Here is an 18,942-nt window from a genome sequence, read left to right as displayed (position 1 = left end):
AGCACCCGGGTTTCCTAGTAGCCTTCAATTAAATACTAGGTGGCGACTCCAACGAACCAATCAAAGCAAAACGAGAGACGAAAAAGTCGCCAAGCCCGATGCCGCGTGGATTTTCTGACGTGCGACAATATGGCGACTCCACTGGGGAAGGTACTGTTTCTGACAATATTGGACTAAGCTTTGTGTATTTGATGTGTTTAAGTTTTTGCATTTTTATCTTGTTTTATTTTTTGTTTTATCCATGCATTTTTAGAATTGTTTCATGCATCACATATTGTAAGTTTTGTAAGCACACACAAGCTTCAGGTTAGGAGGGGGACTAACAGCTTACCTTACGACTTTTAGTCAAGGTTTAAGTTTGTGTAAACCCCAACTCTTCGTTGAGTGCTTAGACTGGTAATAGTTGGACACGTGCCATCTCACTGCCTACTGGCCCCTATATTGCCTTCAAGAGGGTAATCACTAGGACAACGAGAGACCCTTTTTAGAGACCAAGTAGTAAACCTACCTTTTGTCTCACTTAAAAAAGGATTAGAACCGCCTTTAGGATGTATGCTCCGTAGACATTGTTTTGCATCCAAGCAAGCCCTTCTTGAAGCATCTTGAACTCCAGACTTATGGGTGATACAATGGCCGTCGCTCAGAAAATTTTCATTGTAGAGTTTGTGCAAGAATCAAGATTCTTGTTTCATCATGCAAGAGTTGCGATTATATGTCACCCCTCGAAGGGCGAGTTCGTCATATAGATTACATATTCATACATTTATCATGCATGTACCGGGTTGAAAGGTAGGTCCCCCGCACAAGCTGTGCTGCACGTGATGGAAGAAAGATGATGGAAGTGAAGAAAGATGTCAGATAGAGGCTCATTATCAGATTGAGGTTAAGAGCATCAAAGGTGAAGTAGCTAGACTCAGATCTGCTCGAACAAGTGTGGAGCATCAAATGGAAAGAGAATGTTTGCACAGTCTTCTGTGGGAACACTACTTGTCCACGTCTAATTGAAGCTGCACCTCTCCTTTTCAGTCATGAACAACAGCAGCAATGCCTTCAGTCATTAGCTAATGACAACCTTTGTTCTTATTCGGTTGCACTGTTAACTGTTCATCGCCTCCACTTCTTTTAATGAAACCAAATAATTATTAGCCTCCTTTGCATGGTGCATTAGTCTTCTTTGAAGTTACCCCAATTGTGAGCTCAGTTCCAGTTCAACGGCATATAATAGTCTTCTTTGAAGTTCATCATTAGACACTGAACTTCTACGTGGCAGAGCTTTTGTGGATTTGCCAATGGGAAATGCAAGAGAGGATTTACTAATTGCATATGCTACAAATATTTCTCTCATCAGTTTCAGCACGAAGACACTGTAGTAGGTTGAAGAGCTAGACTTGGTCTGAAAAACATGAGCAGATATCAAACTTCAACGTAGCAGAGCTCTCTCGGCAGGAATCTTTTTGTGGATCTGCAAGTGGGAAATCCAAGAAGGGATGTAGTAGTTTCAGATCGTCTAAGATTTTCTCCTGCCAGTATCAGCATTTACAACGCAAAAGTAAGGAGAAAAGACAAACCTGGACTAAACAACATGAAGAAGACTGAAACTTCAGCAGAGCAGAACTCTTTACAGGTGTCTGTTTGTTCCACTGTCTGTGAGGAATCGAAGAGGAGATGGAGGAGCTTTAGATTCATCGGGCTCTCTTCCAATTTTGATAATGTGTGATTCCACACGTTTTTGTTTTTATGCGCTGCCAGGATTACCTAGCTATTGAGAGGTTTCCAACAATCCTAAAACAACAACAACAACATTGGAAGATTGACAGGAAGTTGTGTGGGTTGCCAAAAAAATTGAACAAGCTATCAAGATGGGAAAGATTGAAGGTTCTGCCAAGGATTCCAGAACAATGATGAAAGATGAATCAACAGAAGACTCTGACAGTGGGAAACCTTAATTACGTGGTCGAGCCAAGTCTCGTTGTATCATCGACCACTCCAATATCTTTGCCCAAGATATACATTCCTTTGCTATGTGAAGTTTATTTACTAGCATCTGCCAGATTCCAGACTTTTACCTGACTCCGACAAATCCCATGCAACCACCGTTTTCTAGGTGGTATAATCTAGACAAGAGATGTGATGTCATGGTAGGGTCCTCAGCCATTTCAATTGAACAGTTGCGAGAATTTCAAGAATCTAGTCCGGAAGTTGGTGAGCAAAAGACAGGTAGTTTCTGTGAAGGAGGGTGTCATTGGCTATATTGACCCCCGAGCATCTTCAGAATGACATGTGATCGAAAATGCTTGGCAAAACACAGATATTGCCAGAAAAGCTGATTCAGGAATGGCGATGAACTGTCAATCATATTGTTATGGAATTTTGCATTTTTGTTTTGGGATCACATCTCATCCTTCAACGAAACATGTCTTGTTTGTCTCTTTGTTGTTTTGAAATCAACAAATTGTTTAGCATTTTATTCTGACAAAATATTTTAATCAAACTCCAACATGCGATAAAGGTTAATCAGTCCTGAAGATTAAAAGTGTTTTGATTACAGAAATGGCTCGATGCTTGAAAATGACATGAGGTGACCAAACAATTTTGAACTCATACCTCCTGAAACTGAACCACACATCATGTAGCTAAATTTTAACAGTATGCATAATGACATGTAGTGGATTCAGTAGTTATGGACTCGTGAATCATTGACTCTTACAAGTCCCAATCATTACACTGGATGAGGTCAAAATTTATCGGTTCTAACCGACCTTGCTTGAAATGAGAAAAGGCCATCTTTGTTATCCTTTCACATTTCTTGAAATATTATTCCTTGTAGTCCCATTTTGAGCCTGGTAAAGTATTTTCTTTCAAAAAGAAACCCTGACTAGGATCACACCCCATACTGGGGGCAAATGAGAGATATTTTAAAGACACTGATATGATTAATGGATAAAAGAAAGGCTTAGAACAAAAGTCCAATGATTGAGAAAGGGCTAGAAGAAGAAAAGCCATAGATTGAGGGCCATCCAAGAAAACGTTGAGGAAGGCTACGTAAAAGCAAAAAAAGAGTGGAATGGAAGGAGCATGCCTATCAATTCTAAGAGGGGCAAAAGAGGTTTCAATTGAAGAAAGACACAACAAATGCCAAAAGTCAACACTAAAAAAAATCAAGTTTCATGTCTTTTGGTGTGTCTAGGATAAAGCCTTTAGTGTCTTCAAAATTTTTTAGATTGATTATTCATCATAGAAAAAGTTGGATTTACATTATGACCTATGTTAAGAGAATTCTGATCTTTGAGATTAACAAGGTTATATGTCACTTTCTCCACAATGACAACAAGAAAGAGAGTTGATGAATAATTGATGTTGATCCTAGGTCTTTGAAACCCTCAAACACCTTTTGAGCCTGTGAAATTTCTTTCTTTCATAGCCATGAACCATAGCCTGCATTACATGCTTTTAAAAGCCCTTTTTAATCAAGCAAACAATTTGAACCGATAAATGGCGCTCTCAAAACTTGAAGAGCTTTTCCATAAGGGTCGTGACATCATGAATTAAGCTATTGGTTATTATGCATGCTGATAAAATTGGTGCTAAAAAAGAAAACAATCTTTCTTGATGAATCCTCAAGTTTTGACTTGAGCCTTTTGTTTTCCTTGAAATTCACAGAAGGTCACCTCATCGCAGACCGTCAAAAGATATACCCAAAATCAGAGTTTAAAATGGATACAAAGAACCATGAAAGAAAAAAAAGCCATTTTAGTTTTACAACGGGTCAAGTTCTGTTTTCAAAATACATGACAATCAAAGGACTGTATATTTCGAATAACGTGTGTTGGGTCTTTGATCAAAAAGCTTGATTTTCAAAAGGTCTTTTCAAAAATTGACATCTCTTTGATTTCATTTCAATAAGACTTGAATAGACATGATCTTTGAAAGATGAGATTTGATTCCAGAACAAGGAAGATTTGTCAAACAAGAAGAACATCGATTGAATTTGCAAAATCCTTGACAGAAATGACATCAACACTTCTCAAGACTCCTTGACAAGTTGACCACCTGGGGCAATACAGTGGACCTTGAGAAGGAAAACAAACAGTATTCAAATCAGCTAGGGGGAAATGGAAGATGATTAAATGATGAATCAGTGAGCTGAGGGCAATGGTGTTCAAAGAAAGATAATCAGATGAACAAGCAAACTCAGATCATATTGGGGGCAATGTTAGTCAAAGACAATCCCAGTAGCAATTGATGAGCAGCGTTGCACTTAAAGGATATCTTTATATCTTCATCTTGGTTTATCATCTCCAACATGGTTACGACTTTTGAACGACGTTATCGCATAGTCACATTTGAATGAAGTTGGAAGGATGCACCCATCAAGACTGACTGTGGTACCATCTGTTTTGAAACCCAAAGGTGCACTTCACCGCATGAATATGGGTGATGAACATCATTGATAATGCCAAATCATTTCTTTGTATAAGCTTATTTGACGAGCTGAGAAGAACCATGGAGAAGAACGTTGAGCTTACAACGATGAGCTTTTTATTGCAAGCTATGAGATGCGTGTCTGACATGCACGTTTGGATGACTTGGCAATTCCATGAAGGTTGATGACCGAACATACTTGAAGGGTATGTTTCAACTAGAGGCAAGTCCATAACTGATTGACCATCTTGATGGGTGATGACATGAGGCACAGAATCAATCAGAGGATAATTCTTAGAAGAATCCAAAAGAGAAAATCCTTCATTATGAATCAAGCAACACCACACTTGGGGGGCAGAGTCCAGCTTGATAAACAACGAGAGTAGTAATCGTCATGGACAGCCTAAGATGGGCATTGTACTTGCATTTGAGTGGAAGGCTAGCACACAAATGAGCTAATGCATCGAAAGAACAAAGAAAGCTTTGGAAGGTAAACAAGGGCACCCTATGACGATGGATCATCAAAGAGGGGGGGACCTATATTTCACATCAGGTAAGGATGCATGCATGTCATCTAACCTCAAAGCATTGCACATATTTGTGATTTGTTACAGAAAGATCCTCAATGAAGTCCAGCAAGATTGTGGACAAAGAAAGAATCATTGAGTTGATGATGACAGAATCGGTTTAGATCCTGGAACGAGAAAAGAATGAGATGAACCCTGCCAGTAGGAAAATCTCAAAGAAATGAGGAAATCAACCCTGTCATCAAGAGGAGTCTTCAAGTCAACCTGCAATCAGGAAGCGCCGTTTGTCAGCCTTATCCTGTCAGGACTTCGCTGGCCAAGTCTTTTTGCCAGGTAAGTCACATTCTATCTTTGGGTAGGTCACCCGTAACAATGAGACCACCTTTCATCATTTTTCTGGGTAGGTCACCCATCACAATAAGACCATCATTTTTTCTGGGTAGGTAACCCATTATAATGAGACCGCACTTCACATTCTTTCCATTTAGGTAGGTCACCCATAACAATGAGACCACTTCATATTTTTTCTATCTTCCATCTGGGTAGGTCACCCATCATAATGAGACCATCTTTCTTTGGGTAGGTCATCCATCACAATGAGACCATCATTTTTTCCACCTGGGTAGGTCACCCATCATAATGAGACCATCTTTCCTGGGTAGGTCACCCATCATAATGAGACCATCTTTCTTTGGGGTAGGTCACCCATTACAATGAGACCACTTTTTACATTTTTTTGGTTTTGGTTAAAGGAGGTCGCCAGATGGGATCTCACATAGCTTTGGTTAAAGGGAATCGCTAGATGGGATTTCAGGTTGACCGAGCTACACATATAGATTTTGGTTCTAGTTAAAGGGGATCGGTGAAGGGATCTCAGTTTAGCTTAACCACACATAGACTTTGGTTATGGTTAAAGGGGATCGGCGAAGGGATCTCAGTTTAACCTAACTGCAAAGGATTTTGGTTCTAGTTGAAGGGGATCGGCGAAGGGATCTCAGTTCAGCTTAACCACACAGATTTTGATTCTAGTTAAAGGGGATCGACGAAGGGATCTCAGTTTAGCTTAACCACACATAGACTTTGGTTCTGGTTAAAGGGGATTGGCGAAGGGATCTCAGTTTAGCCTAACTGCAAAGGATTTTGGTTCTGGTTAGAGGGGATTGGCGAAAGGAATCTCAGTCTGTCCTAACCACACATGAGTTTTGGTTCTGGTTAGAGGGGATTGGCGAAAGGAATCTCAGTCTCTCCTAACCACATAGGATTATGGTTCTGGTTAAAGGGGATCGGCGAAGGGGTCTCAGTTTATCCTAACCACACAAGAATTTTGGTTCTGGTTAGAGGGGATTGGCGAAAGGAATCTCAGTCTATCCTAACCACACACAGGAGTTTTGGTTCTGGTTAGAGGGGATTGGCGAAAGGAATCTCAGTCTATCCTAACCACATAGGATTATGGTTCTGGTTAAAGGGGATCGGCGAAGGGGTCTCAGTCTATCCTAACCATACAGGAGTTTCGGTTCTGGTTAGAGGGGATTGGCGAAAGGAATCTCAGTCTATCCTAACCGCACACAGGAGTTTTGGTTCTGGTTGAAGGGGATCGGCGAAGGGGTCTCAGTTCAGCCCAACCGCACAGATTTTGGTTCTAGTTAGAGGGGATTGGCGAAAGGAATCTCAGTGTATCCTAACCGCACACAAGAGTTTTGATTCTGGTTAGAGGGGATCGGCAAAGGGATCTCAGTCTATCCTAACCGCACACAGGAGTTTTGGTTCTGGTTGAAGGGGATCGGCGAAGGGGTCTCAGTTCAGCCCAACCACACAGATTTTGGTTCTGGTTAGAGGGGATTGGCGAAAGGAATCTCAGTCTATCCTAACCATACAGGAGTTTCGGTTCTGGTTAGAGGGGATTGGCGAAAGGAATCTCAGTCTATCCTAACCGCACACAGGAGTTTTGGTTCTGGTTGAAGGGGATCGGCGAAGGGGTCTCAGTTCAGCCTAACCACACAGATTTTGGTTCTGGTTAGAGGGGATTGGCGAAAGGAATCTCAGTCTATCCTAACCATACAGGAGTTTCGGTTCTGGTTAGAGGGGATTGGCGAAAGGAATCTCAGTCTATCCTAACCGCACACAGGAGTTTTGGTTCTGGTTGAAGGGGATCGGCGAAGGGGTCTCAGTTCAGCCCAACCGCACAGATTTTGGTTCTGGTTAGAGGGGATTGGCGAAAGGAATCTCAGTGTATCCTAACCGCACACAAGAGTTTTGATTCTGGTTAAAGGGGATCGGCAAAGGGATCTCAGTTTAGCCTAACCATGCAGAATTTAGCTTTGGTTAAAGGGAATCGCTAGATGGGATTTCAGGTTGACCGAGCTACACACCAATTTTTGTTCTTGTTAGATCGCCAAATGAGATCTCAGGTAAACCCAATCAAAAGGGCAGGTCGCCCCTGAAAATAGACCAGTTTGAGTATATGTGGGCAGGTCGCCCCTGAAAATAGACCACTTTTCTTCAAAAGGGGCAAGTCGCCCAAGATAATGAAATCATTTTCTTTGTCTTTTCTTTACAAAGCTTACTATGCAAAACATTGAGGAGTTTTGCTTCGTAAGCATTGTAAAGAGGAGGCATCTGTTGCTACCCAATTTTTGACCCACCTATTTGATAAAATTTTTGAAAAAATCCAAAAATATCGAAAAACAACGAAAATCCAAAAAAATATGTTTTTTATATATTTGCATCGGTTTTAGCATTTTCAACGTCGTCTAAAAAAGAATTTAAATTTTCAAAGGTTTTTGGAACGCGTTCGACTTTTCACGTGTCATTTTTAAAATCATTGATTTTCCTCATTGAGTCGACGTTGATATTGCTCGTTTTCAAAAAACTACAAAAAAACAAGAAAAATCAAAATTTACAAAAAAAGAAAGTTGAGGGACCAATTTTGAAGCCTGAACAAAATTTTACCTATAAATATGGGTTGAAAACTCAAAGGATGGGGGGTAATTTGGAATTTTAGGGGGGAGGCAACACAAAGAGAGGAAACCCTAAAAAACTTAAAGATTTCTGCTCCCTTACCGAAAGCAGCCGCCGCTGCCCCTCCCCACTGATTTTTAGCATTTTTTCTCTTCCTCCCCGGCCATCTCTCTTCCTTTTCCTTGGCCAGCAGCCATCCTTAACCGGTTCCCCCCTCCAGAGATCTTCCCCCTCACTCTCCCTTGCCCTCTGGCCCTTTTTCCTTCTCATTTTCCCTTCCCCAGCCGCTGACCAACACCCAACGCCCCTCTCCTCTCTCAGTCCCCCACAGACCATCTGCTCCTCCCTTGCTCTCTGCCAAGACAAGCCAGACCAGCCTCCCCTCACAAATCAGCCTCCATCGTAGCCCCATCTTCCTCTCCCCTCTCCCAGCCAGTGCCACTCTCTCCATCATCCGCTGACAGCCTCTCCAGCCGCCGCCTCCCGTGGCCTTGGGAAAGCCGATCGGAGAGAAACCCCCACAGACCCAGCAGCGCCGTCCACACTCCCTCGGCCGGCTACCAACAGCAACGGAGAAGCAGCTCCACAGAACCGGCCTCCAACAGCAGCCAGCACACGGCTGTGCCCACAGACCCGCAGCAGCTCCCTGCGCCCAGAAAACACTTCCTTCTCCAGGCCGAGACCCTCAAGCATTGGCAGATCTGTCCACCGCCACGACCGCCGCCACCGAGACAGTCGCCTGATCTACCACCTGAGGAAGAGAGAAGACAGAAAAAAATCAGACCAGGAGAAAGAGAGAAAAACAGAAGGAGAGCAGATCTAAAAAGGGGGAGGAAGAACCGAAACTTTGCTTGCGTTTTTTCTTCTTTGCAGGTGACGTTACTCCTCACTAGCGGCGCAGAAGGGAAGAGGAGACGGAGTAGAGCCAGATCCAAATGGTGTTCGGGTCTGTCTGCAGCGGCGCGTGGGTCCACGCGCCGCCAGTGGCGGAGGCGCGTGGGGCAGACGCGCCGCCACTGTTTCCGGCTTGCAGAAGGCCATCCCTGTAATTTCATATTGTTTTGGGGCTAATTTTTGTAATTTTAAAATTGTTTAATGTATTTTTTTTGTTTAGTTTTTGATTTTTTAATTTGTAATGTTGATGTAACAAAAAAAAAAAGAAAAAAGAAAAAAGAAAAGTATAGTGAAAAGGAAATGTGTGATTTGTATTTTGTTTATGAATGTTTTTTTTGTATGATAGAATTGCAAGGATGAAGAAGAATTTAATATTTTGATTTGCTCACGGATAAAGAATTATGAACTTACACGTAAGTTGTATTTCTAAAATTCGATGAAAGAACAGAATTTTTAAAACTTTTTTAACACATCAAGTCCACGAAGCAGCTTACCTCAGGTAGGGTGCGTTAGGGGTGCTAATACCTTCCCTAACCACAACCAGTTCCTTACCCGTGAATCTCTGACAAGACCAGCACCCGGGTTTCCTAGTAGCCTTCAATTAAATACTAGGTGGCGACTCCAACGAACCAATCAAAGCAAAACGAGAGACGAAAAAGTCGCCAAGCCCGATGCCGCGTGGATTTTCTGACGTGCGACAATATGCTCACTTTTTTTATATACCTTTTTTCACCACAATATTGTTTGTTAAATAATAGCTTATCAAAACCATAAAAACATGTTTTAATAAAAAAAAATTATGTTTTAATAACTTTGACGTGAATGTATTAAAAAAAAACATTAACATTCTGCTATCGCCTTACCACGTGAATTTTTTTTAGTCTAGTTTCTTAATTAATCATACGATGATAAAAAAAAATATTCACATGAAAGATAATAAATTAAATCATGGAGGAAAAATATACCTTTTTTTTATATCAAAATCATCTTTTTTTATTCAAGTGATTTTTTGTTGTTTGGACAAAAAAACATTATTTTTTATAAATAGTGAAGCTCATTAAATGAAACATAAATACCAATAATTTTTTTTTGCTAAAACCATAATGATTTGAGTTTCATTTTCATAAAATATCCATGACCATAAACTTTAAAAAAGTCTTCATAGTACATTAACATATAATAATTAACATAATGATTGCTAACATTATAAGAAAATGCTATAATCTTATTTAGAAATAAATTCCAAATAGAATGGTTTCTAATGAAATAATCAAGCAAGGCTATATAAAACGAATGCTTGCTAATATTTTTTTTTAAAAAAAAAGCACTATAATCTTATTTAAAAAATCCAAACTAAAAGGTATTTAATATAATAATATTATAAATATAATTTAAATTATTTTATTTTATTGAAACTGTAATTAAAATTTAAGAAAAAAAACCTTATAAAAAGAGTCTGGACACTTGAACCTAAAAATGTCAATTGTTGGACCAAACATGTGTAGGCCTATAAGGCTAAGTCCACACATCTAGCCATATTTTTTTTTATTTTGTTAAATTGGGTGAATGTCACATTGTTTTCCCTAAAAAAAAATCATAGGATATCTCGGTGAACTATATGTAAAAACATAAGGTGAAATTAGAAAAAAAAAAGATCACTACCTAGTTTTATGGTATTTAAAAACCCTAATTGATCTTTAGAGATTTTATTTAAGGGGTTGGTTATACTAAAAAAAAGATTAAAATCACCCTAAAATATCTTACTTAAGATAAGTTGCTTCATGTTTATTTTTAATAATAAAACAATATCTATTATGCATACATGCTAATATCTTAGCTAAAATGGTATATGTGCTTTGGTTATTGGAGTATGAGACCATTCAAACCTATGATTGTGATGTAGGATCTAAGCTTTGTAATAAGATACAATTCTCACTTTTTAAGTATGGTTGTTGGACCCAAGAGGATGGTTTTTATTAATTGGGTTTTAGCCTATTTTCTTTTGTTGTGTCTAAAATAGGCTTGAAGGTCATCTCTTCCTCTTAATGGGTCTATACGAGATTGTACCATTCCAACCCAAACTCACTTGTTAGCATGCAAAACAAAATCCATACATATTTATTAAGAATATAAACTTGTTTATCTTTAATATGACATCTAAGAAAAAACAAATTTATAATTTATAATTTCTAGACTGATTTTGAGTTACAATAAAAATGTCAATAAAAAAATATAGGGAAAAATAAAAGTGTGTGTATATATATATTGCTAATATTTAGAATATAAAATCATTTACTCTTAATGCAACATCTAAGGAGAAACCTAAATAAGATTTACAACTCATGGGATGATTTTTAATTATGAATAATTTAAATCAAAGGACATGTGTAAATTAAAAACAACAAGAAAAAGATCACTCATTGATTAATCAAACACAAAATTTATCATATATCATAAAAAAAATAATGTATTAAATATTAATATAAATAAATGATTCAATTCTTTAGAGATTCGAATTTGACCTTTAGGAGCAGCTGCAATAAGATAGAGGCTGTTGGAATTTGACTCGGTAGTGACATCGCGTGGTTGTAACATGTTGTTCTTCACACGTTGAGACTGGTCTGGAAAAAAAACACAGTAAAACTCGAACTCTTTTGTTTTGTGTTAGTGGTTGGAACTTATGGAGTTTTGGGTGTGATTTTTGGCGAGTTTAGAGAATAAAATGACTATAATTTTGGGTTTATTTCAAGTTTTTTTTTGTTGGAAATAAAATATAAATAAAATGCAATTTTGGTTAGGAAAAAGGGTTATGGTTGTTGGATTTGTTATGTTTTGAGGCTGCTGGTGTAGTGGTTATGATCTGGGCTATAGAAATAGTGATGAGAGATAGTTTTGGGTTAATGGCTATTAGCATTGATTAGGAGACTAATTTGATAGTGGTTGATGTCATGGATGGAGAAGATGAGGAAGGTTGGAATTTGATGGCGATTTGTGGTTGTCGTGCTTGATGTAGCTATTGCTCGCGTTTCAAGCGAAGAAAGACAGATGAGAGTAAGGCTATATTGTGAAGATGAAGGAGCTATTATGACTTTGTGGATCTAGTAAGAGGAAAAAAGGCTATTACAAGTTTTGGGTTTTTAGGGTTTTTTCCTTTTCTTTTGTTCTTACTTTGGTTTGCTAAATTTCTTCTTTTGTCTATTTTGATTTTTTTTTTGTAGGGTTTTCTCTTAAAATAGGAAAAACCTAAACTAGAAAAATAATATTAGGTTTTTATATTATTTCTTTCTTTAACTAGGATCTCTTTACAATATTTATCTAACTTAATTCTTCTATTTATTATTTTTCTCATCACTGTGGTCCCTTTTCCTTCTTTACCTATTGTTTTGCACCTTATTTTTTCATTTTATATCTTATCACAAAAAGTAAAATAATAAAAAATAAATGAAAATGCTAAATATTGACTTAGTTTCATTTTATTTTTTTTGAAAACAAATGGAAAAAATTAGAGGGTCAAAAGTCATTGAAATGTTTTTCTCTTGGATTTACTTTCCATTTGTCTAGGGACTATATCACATTTTCTTAATTATGCTCTTTCCTCTCATGTTCAATTATTGTGTTGAAATCAAGAAATATATCATACAAATGCTATGGGGAAATTCTTTTTTTTAATTCCAGAATCTTCTTTTTCAATCCCAATAAATATTAAAAAGATAGAGTATTATTATTATTTTTTAATCCTAAAGTGTCTCCACCATCCACAATAAATCTTAAAAATATAAAATCTTGATAAAGCTTTCTTTTCACGAAACAAGGTTTCATAAAATTCAGTAACAAAATGAGTGACAATATAATTCTTTATTCATTTTCATATCAACTTCTTTTAGCAAACATTTGCATTTTGACAACTTTCATCCAATGCTTCTTTCACCACTTTTGTTGATCACTTCCTACACTTGATAATAGATTGATGATGATGTATTCTTTACAAATACATGGCCTCTACTTATTAACTTTCGAACTTGATACCTGAAATTATTGTAGTTTTCTATTGAATGATCCAAAATTCTATCATGATATTTACACTTTATATTTGGATTACGCCACCTAGGGTACGATAGTTGTATAAGATTTGATGGGGTTATAGTAGAGTATCTGATACTTAAAAGGTGCTGGTAAATGATGATGAGCGGTAGAAGTATATTAATCTCAGATAATGGTATTCAAGAAGGTAGTGATGTAGTGAAACTTGATAGTACTAGAGATAATTGGATAAGATGTTTATGATCAAGATTTCTAATTTGATATCCATTTTATGATTCATTATCCAACATGGCACCAAACCTCATTATTGGATTCCTTATCCTTTTTTATTTTAAGCATTGCTCGTCCTTTTCTACTACAATCACCACTTTTATAAAATAGATTGATGAGTTACTAAATAATTATTCATAATATGAAACCTTTAAGGTGTCAATAGAAATAGAGGTGAGCTCCCTCCTAGAAAGAGGATGGTATGTTTGTGTTGTCTCTCCACACAACCTTAGAGCATACTCCTTGACAACTTATTTATTATTATTATTATTTAAAGATTAGTTTTTCTTGAAGTTTCCTCTAAGTTGATCCCATATTGATTCAAAAAGGCATCAACCAATTATTTCAATGTATTCATTTTGAAGTCATTCAAACCCATATATCAGTTAAGAATATGTCTAAATATTCATGAAAATAATTGATCAAAATTTTCTCGTCATGAATAGCCTTGGACATCCTACTATAATATACATTGATATGGGTCTCTAAACATTGAGCTCCCTGTGTATTTAACAAATTCAGGAACTTTGAACTTTTTAAAAATGTCAATATCTGACACATGACATATTTTATCAGTTAAAAAAGGCTCATACAAGTATTTTCGTTTAATGGCCTTGTATCCATTATGGTTATGTTATAAATACTATTTCTCTCTTTAAATGATAACTGCTCATGTTTTATAAGGCTGTTAAATTGTTTTTTTGAAGCCTTTATAATGATTAATGAAATGTCTCGCGGCTTGTACATAGCATGTGAACTTGGCATTCTTGTTGTACAATTTAGTAAAAGATGGTTGGATGGGTTTAAGTGGTTGAGGTGTTATCTAATGTGTATTTACAAGATGTTAGGGGTGTGCAAAAAAACCGGAAAACCGAATAAACCGAGAAAACCGAGAAAAAATTAACCGAAAAAACCGAACCGAAAAAAAAAACCGATTAAACCGATTAGAATAGTTAGAAAAAATCTCGGTTCGGTTCGGTTTCGGTTTCCAAAGTCTGAAACTGATTGAACCGAACCGAACCGGTTCAACCATTCCAGCATTAAAAAAAAAAACCAAGTATAAATAGAAAAAACCCTAGACCTAAAGTGCAGTTGACGCCCCCCTCCCTCTCTTTTCTCTGCCTCTCATCATCTTCTCACACGGCCCCCCTCCCTTTTCCCTTTTTTTCTCTCTTTTTCTCCCTGTCTCTCATCATCTTTTGATTCTTTTCACAGCCCCCCTCCCTTTCCCTTTTTTCTCCATGTCTCTCATCTCCCCGTAGCCCCTCCTCCTTTTCTCTATATCTCTCATCTCTCATCTCTCATCTCATCTCTTTAAGTTCACCCTTGCATCAACAATACATTTACTCTAATCAAACTACATGGGCTGGGCAGATAAAAAAAGAGACGACTTTTTGATGATTAAAATTCCAACTCCATTTCAAGTTTATCTCTGCAGTCTGCATCTTGTGGGTTTTTGTTTTTTTTTTTATTATTATTATTAAGTTATAATTTGCTTGTAATTTGTGGGTAGATTTGTGTTCTTGAACAACAGAAATCGAGATTTGCTTGTAATTTGTGGGCACTGGACATCGAGATTTGCTTGTAGTTTGTGGGCACTGGGCAGATCTGTTTTCGTGAACAACAGAAACTGAGATTTGCTTGGAGTTTGTGGACACTGGGCACCGAGATTTTCTTTTTGGTTTTACCGGTTTTTGAACAACAAAAACCGAACCGAACCGAACCGAAACCAGTCGGTTTGAACCGGTTTCGGTTCGGTTTCGGTTTTAAAATTTTAAAATTAATAATGTCGGTTTGGTTCATTTTTTTATGTAAAAACCGAACCGAACCGGATTTGCTCACCCCTACAAGATGTTTATAGATTTTTATGAGAGGAAGTGGAAACAAAGATGTCAATTTATTGTCTTTCCTTTTATGGCTTGGATTACATGTTTTGAAAAGCACAATGAGATAATGATGGAGGTGCTTAGAGGTGTTCAAAATCTAAAGGATGTTACTTTGATCAATGTAGGATAAAAAGAGAAAGGCATTGCCATAATGAGCTTTATGGTGGTGGTCTTTGGTAATCTTTCATCAAATTGTTCATAATAAATAATTTTCGTTAACAAGTCAGTTAGTTGATTCATTTAATCCTTCAAAGAGCTTATCACATATGTATAGTTCTTCTCTTATGATCTTTCTCTCTATCTATCATAGCTTGGTATGATGTAGGTTTTTGAGGAAAATTGAACTTTTAAAACTTGATTTGGATTTGTTTCCCCTTTTATGTGAAAATTAAGAAATAATATGTGTAGAGATAAATATTCACAAAGAATAAAAATGATTAATTTGATATGATGTCACATGGAGGCACTATAAGAAAAGTTTCTAACCATTACATGTAAGTGTAGGTTATCTAACTAAATTAGTCTCAAAATGATCCCTCACTAATTAGTTAATAGCCTTAATAAACTTAACCAAGGCTTATAAGGTGCAAAGAGTGTAGATCAGGGCAATGTCCATTGACTACAAATCATTATCAAGTAGACTATCTACGAGAGTTTGATGGTATTATTTAGGTCAATGACAATCAGGACATCGTTAATTCCCTATACTTACCTACGAATAAAGTGTGTGAAAATAAAGTATTGTGTAATGTGTGGACATAAATCCATATCTAAACAAAATAAAAATAAAAATAAAAATAAAAGTAATGATGCATAAGATCTAGATATACAAGAATTATATAAACAAAAATACAAACATCAAACCATATAGTAAACATGTACTAATCAATTTAGACAAGCATCATAAATATATTCCGAGCACGTATCAAAGTACACCAAACATATTATCATAAAAAAATGTTTGGCTCTAAATATATTATCAAAGCACATTATCATAAACATATTAACAAAGCATCATAAATATATTCAAAGCATATATCAAAGTACACCAAACACATATCATAAATAAATAAAAATGCTTAGCTCTAAGGTTTCCTCAGCGCAGTCACCATTTTGTTGTAGGGGATATCTCAGTAAACTATATGTAAAAAAAAGGTAAAATAAGAAAGAAAAAAAAGAGTTTTTATCTACTTATATGGTAACTAGAAATCCTAACTAGTCTTTAAAGGTTCTAGGTAAAAGGCTGGTTATGCTAAAGGAAAGATTAAAAATACTTTAAAATATCATATCTAAGGCAAGTTGTTTCATGTTTATTTTTAATAATAAAAAGGTACTTATTATGCATACATGCTAATATTTTTTCTAAACTGGTATATGTGCTTTGGTTATTGGAGGTGTGAGACTATTCGAACCTAAGAAAGTGATTTGGGAACTAAGCCTAGTAACAAGGCTTAATACTCACTTTTTGAGTACAGGTTTTGGAACCAAGAGGATGATATTGGTTAGTTGGGCTTTAGCTTGTTTTATTTTATTATGTCTAAAATGGCATGAAGGTCACCATTCTCTCTCAATGGGCTTACACGGGATTGTGCTGATCTAGCCTAAATCCATTTATTATAATGCAAAACAAAATTCATACACGTTCATCAAGAATATAAACTCGCTAGCTTGCTTTTAATATGACATCTAAAGAAAAACCTAATTAGAATTTACAATTTTTTAGTCGATTTTGAATTACAGTGAGAATACAAAATACATCAAATTAAATAAAGAAAAGAATATGAAAATAAATTATATCAATATTTACATACACAACTCACTTAACCTTAATGTGACATTTGTGATAAAACTTAATTATGATTTACAGTTCCTAGCCAATCTTGAGTTACGATAAAAATACCAATCATAAAAAAAGGAAAAAATAAGAGCACATAAACATATACATTATGTTAATATTTACAATACAAAATCATTTATCTTTAATGCCACTTCTGATGATAAATCTAAATAGAATTTATAACTTATAGGTTGATTTCTAGTTACAAACAAAATTAAATCAAACGACATGCCCAAATAAAAAATAACAAGAACAAATTCACTCATTGATCAACCAAACACAAATTCATCATAACTCTCAAACCAATAGCATGTTAAATATTAATCAAAATAAATGATTCAATGTGTTAGGGATTTGGATTTGACCTTTAAAAGCAATGGTCTTCATGCACTATCAGGTCGAATATATATTGTAATGGTGGCACATGTTCTTCATGCATCGAGATTGATCTGTAAAAAAAAAACACAACAAAACTTAGACTCTTTTGTTTTGTATTTATTGTTGGAACTTATAGACTCTAAGGTGTGATTTTTTGTGAGTTTAGTGAGAGAAAAAACTATAATTGTGGGTTGTTTTTGTTGGAAAAAAAGGTGATTTTGGGGGGAAAAGGTTGTGGTTGCTGGCCTATATTGTGTTGAGGCTACTAGCATAATGTTTGTGATCCGAGTTGTTGAATTAACAAAGAGAGATGGTTTCAGGATGATGGCTATTAGTGTTAATAGGAAGACTAGTTTGACAATGGTTGCTACCATAGGGGGAGAGGAGGAGGAAGATGGAGATTTGTGGTTGCCATGTTCAGTGTAGATGGTGGTTAGGTTTTAGGCAGAGGAAGGCTAATGGTGAGAAGAGAGCAAGACTGTATGGATGGAAGAGCTAATATGACTTTGCATGGGTCGATCTGGTAAAAGGGGAAAAACAAAAGGGTTGTAAGTTTTGATTTTTTAGGGTGTTTTTTTCTTTCTTTTGCTCTAGTTTTAGTTGGCTAAATTATTTCTTTTTTCTGTTTTGATTTTTTTTTTGTAAGGTTTTCTTATGTCTAGTCTCTTCTATTTATATTTTCTATGTTTCTCTCAAAACAAGAAAAATCTAATCTCGAAAAATAATATTAGGGTTTTTATTATTTCTTTTTTAAAATAGGATCTCTTTAAAATTTTCCAATTTTGATTGATTCTTCAATTTATTATTTTTTTCATGACTTTGGTCCCTTTTCTTTCTTTTCCTATTGTTTTACACCTTAATTCTTCTTCTTCTTCTTCTTCTTCTTCTTCTTATCTTTCAATCTTTTTTATTTGTTTATTATTTTATTATATTTATTGTATTTTTCTATCTTGTCACACAAAGAAAAATAATATAAAATAAATGAACATATCAAAAACAATGAAATGATGGAAATTAAATGAATTTAATTTTATATTTTTGAAAATACATGGAAAAATTGGAAAAATTTGAGGTTCAAAAAATGATCATGACAAAAAAAAAGTATATGAGTGTTGTCTTCTAGTTGAATTTTGTGATGGTCGGAAAGTTGAGGTTTGACTTCAAAGACCTAAAAAACTCATTTTCAATAATTTGTTTTTCATGAAAACATCTAAAAAAACACTTTAGATATCTCAATAAACCCGTTTTCAACCTCATACCAACCTATAATCATGTAAAAAACAGAAGAAAAAAAAAACTCAATCAAATAAATAATTATGAGATTTAATATATTTTTTCCAGCAAGATGAATGGTTAAAAATACCTTAATAGAACTCCTCTTATCAAATGAAATCCATTGACTCCAATATTGATTTTTTTGTTGCATAAAAGTGGTCAACTAAGTACTTTGTCTCTCCCTTTTTTCCAGCAACTTCCCATCTCCTCTCTCAAACATAAGGACTTAAACGTGAATATAATGAAGTTTTGGATAAAAACTTAAAATGTTAAAACTAAAAGGACCAAAAAAGAGGTCAACATATAGAATACGTGGCCTAAATCGTACTTCTTCTAGTGAATTCAAGATAGGTCAAACTATTTTTTTTTGTTTCTAAGTATAGTCCTTATTCTTTTAATTGTGTTTTTATCCTATAAATTAAAATCATATCTCATTAAATTGACCTCCTATCAA

Source organism: Populus trichocarpa, chromosome 4 (assembly GCF_000002775.5).
Source record: "Populus trichocarpa isolate Nisqually-1 chromosome 4, P.trichocarpa_v4.1, whole genome shotgun sequence".
Classification (NCBI taxonomy): Eukaryota; Viridiplantae; Streptophyta; class Magnoliopsida; order Malpighiales; family Salicaceae; genus Populus; species Populus trichocarpa.
This window is presented reverse-complemented; position numbering follows the sequence as displayed.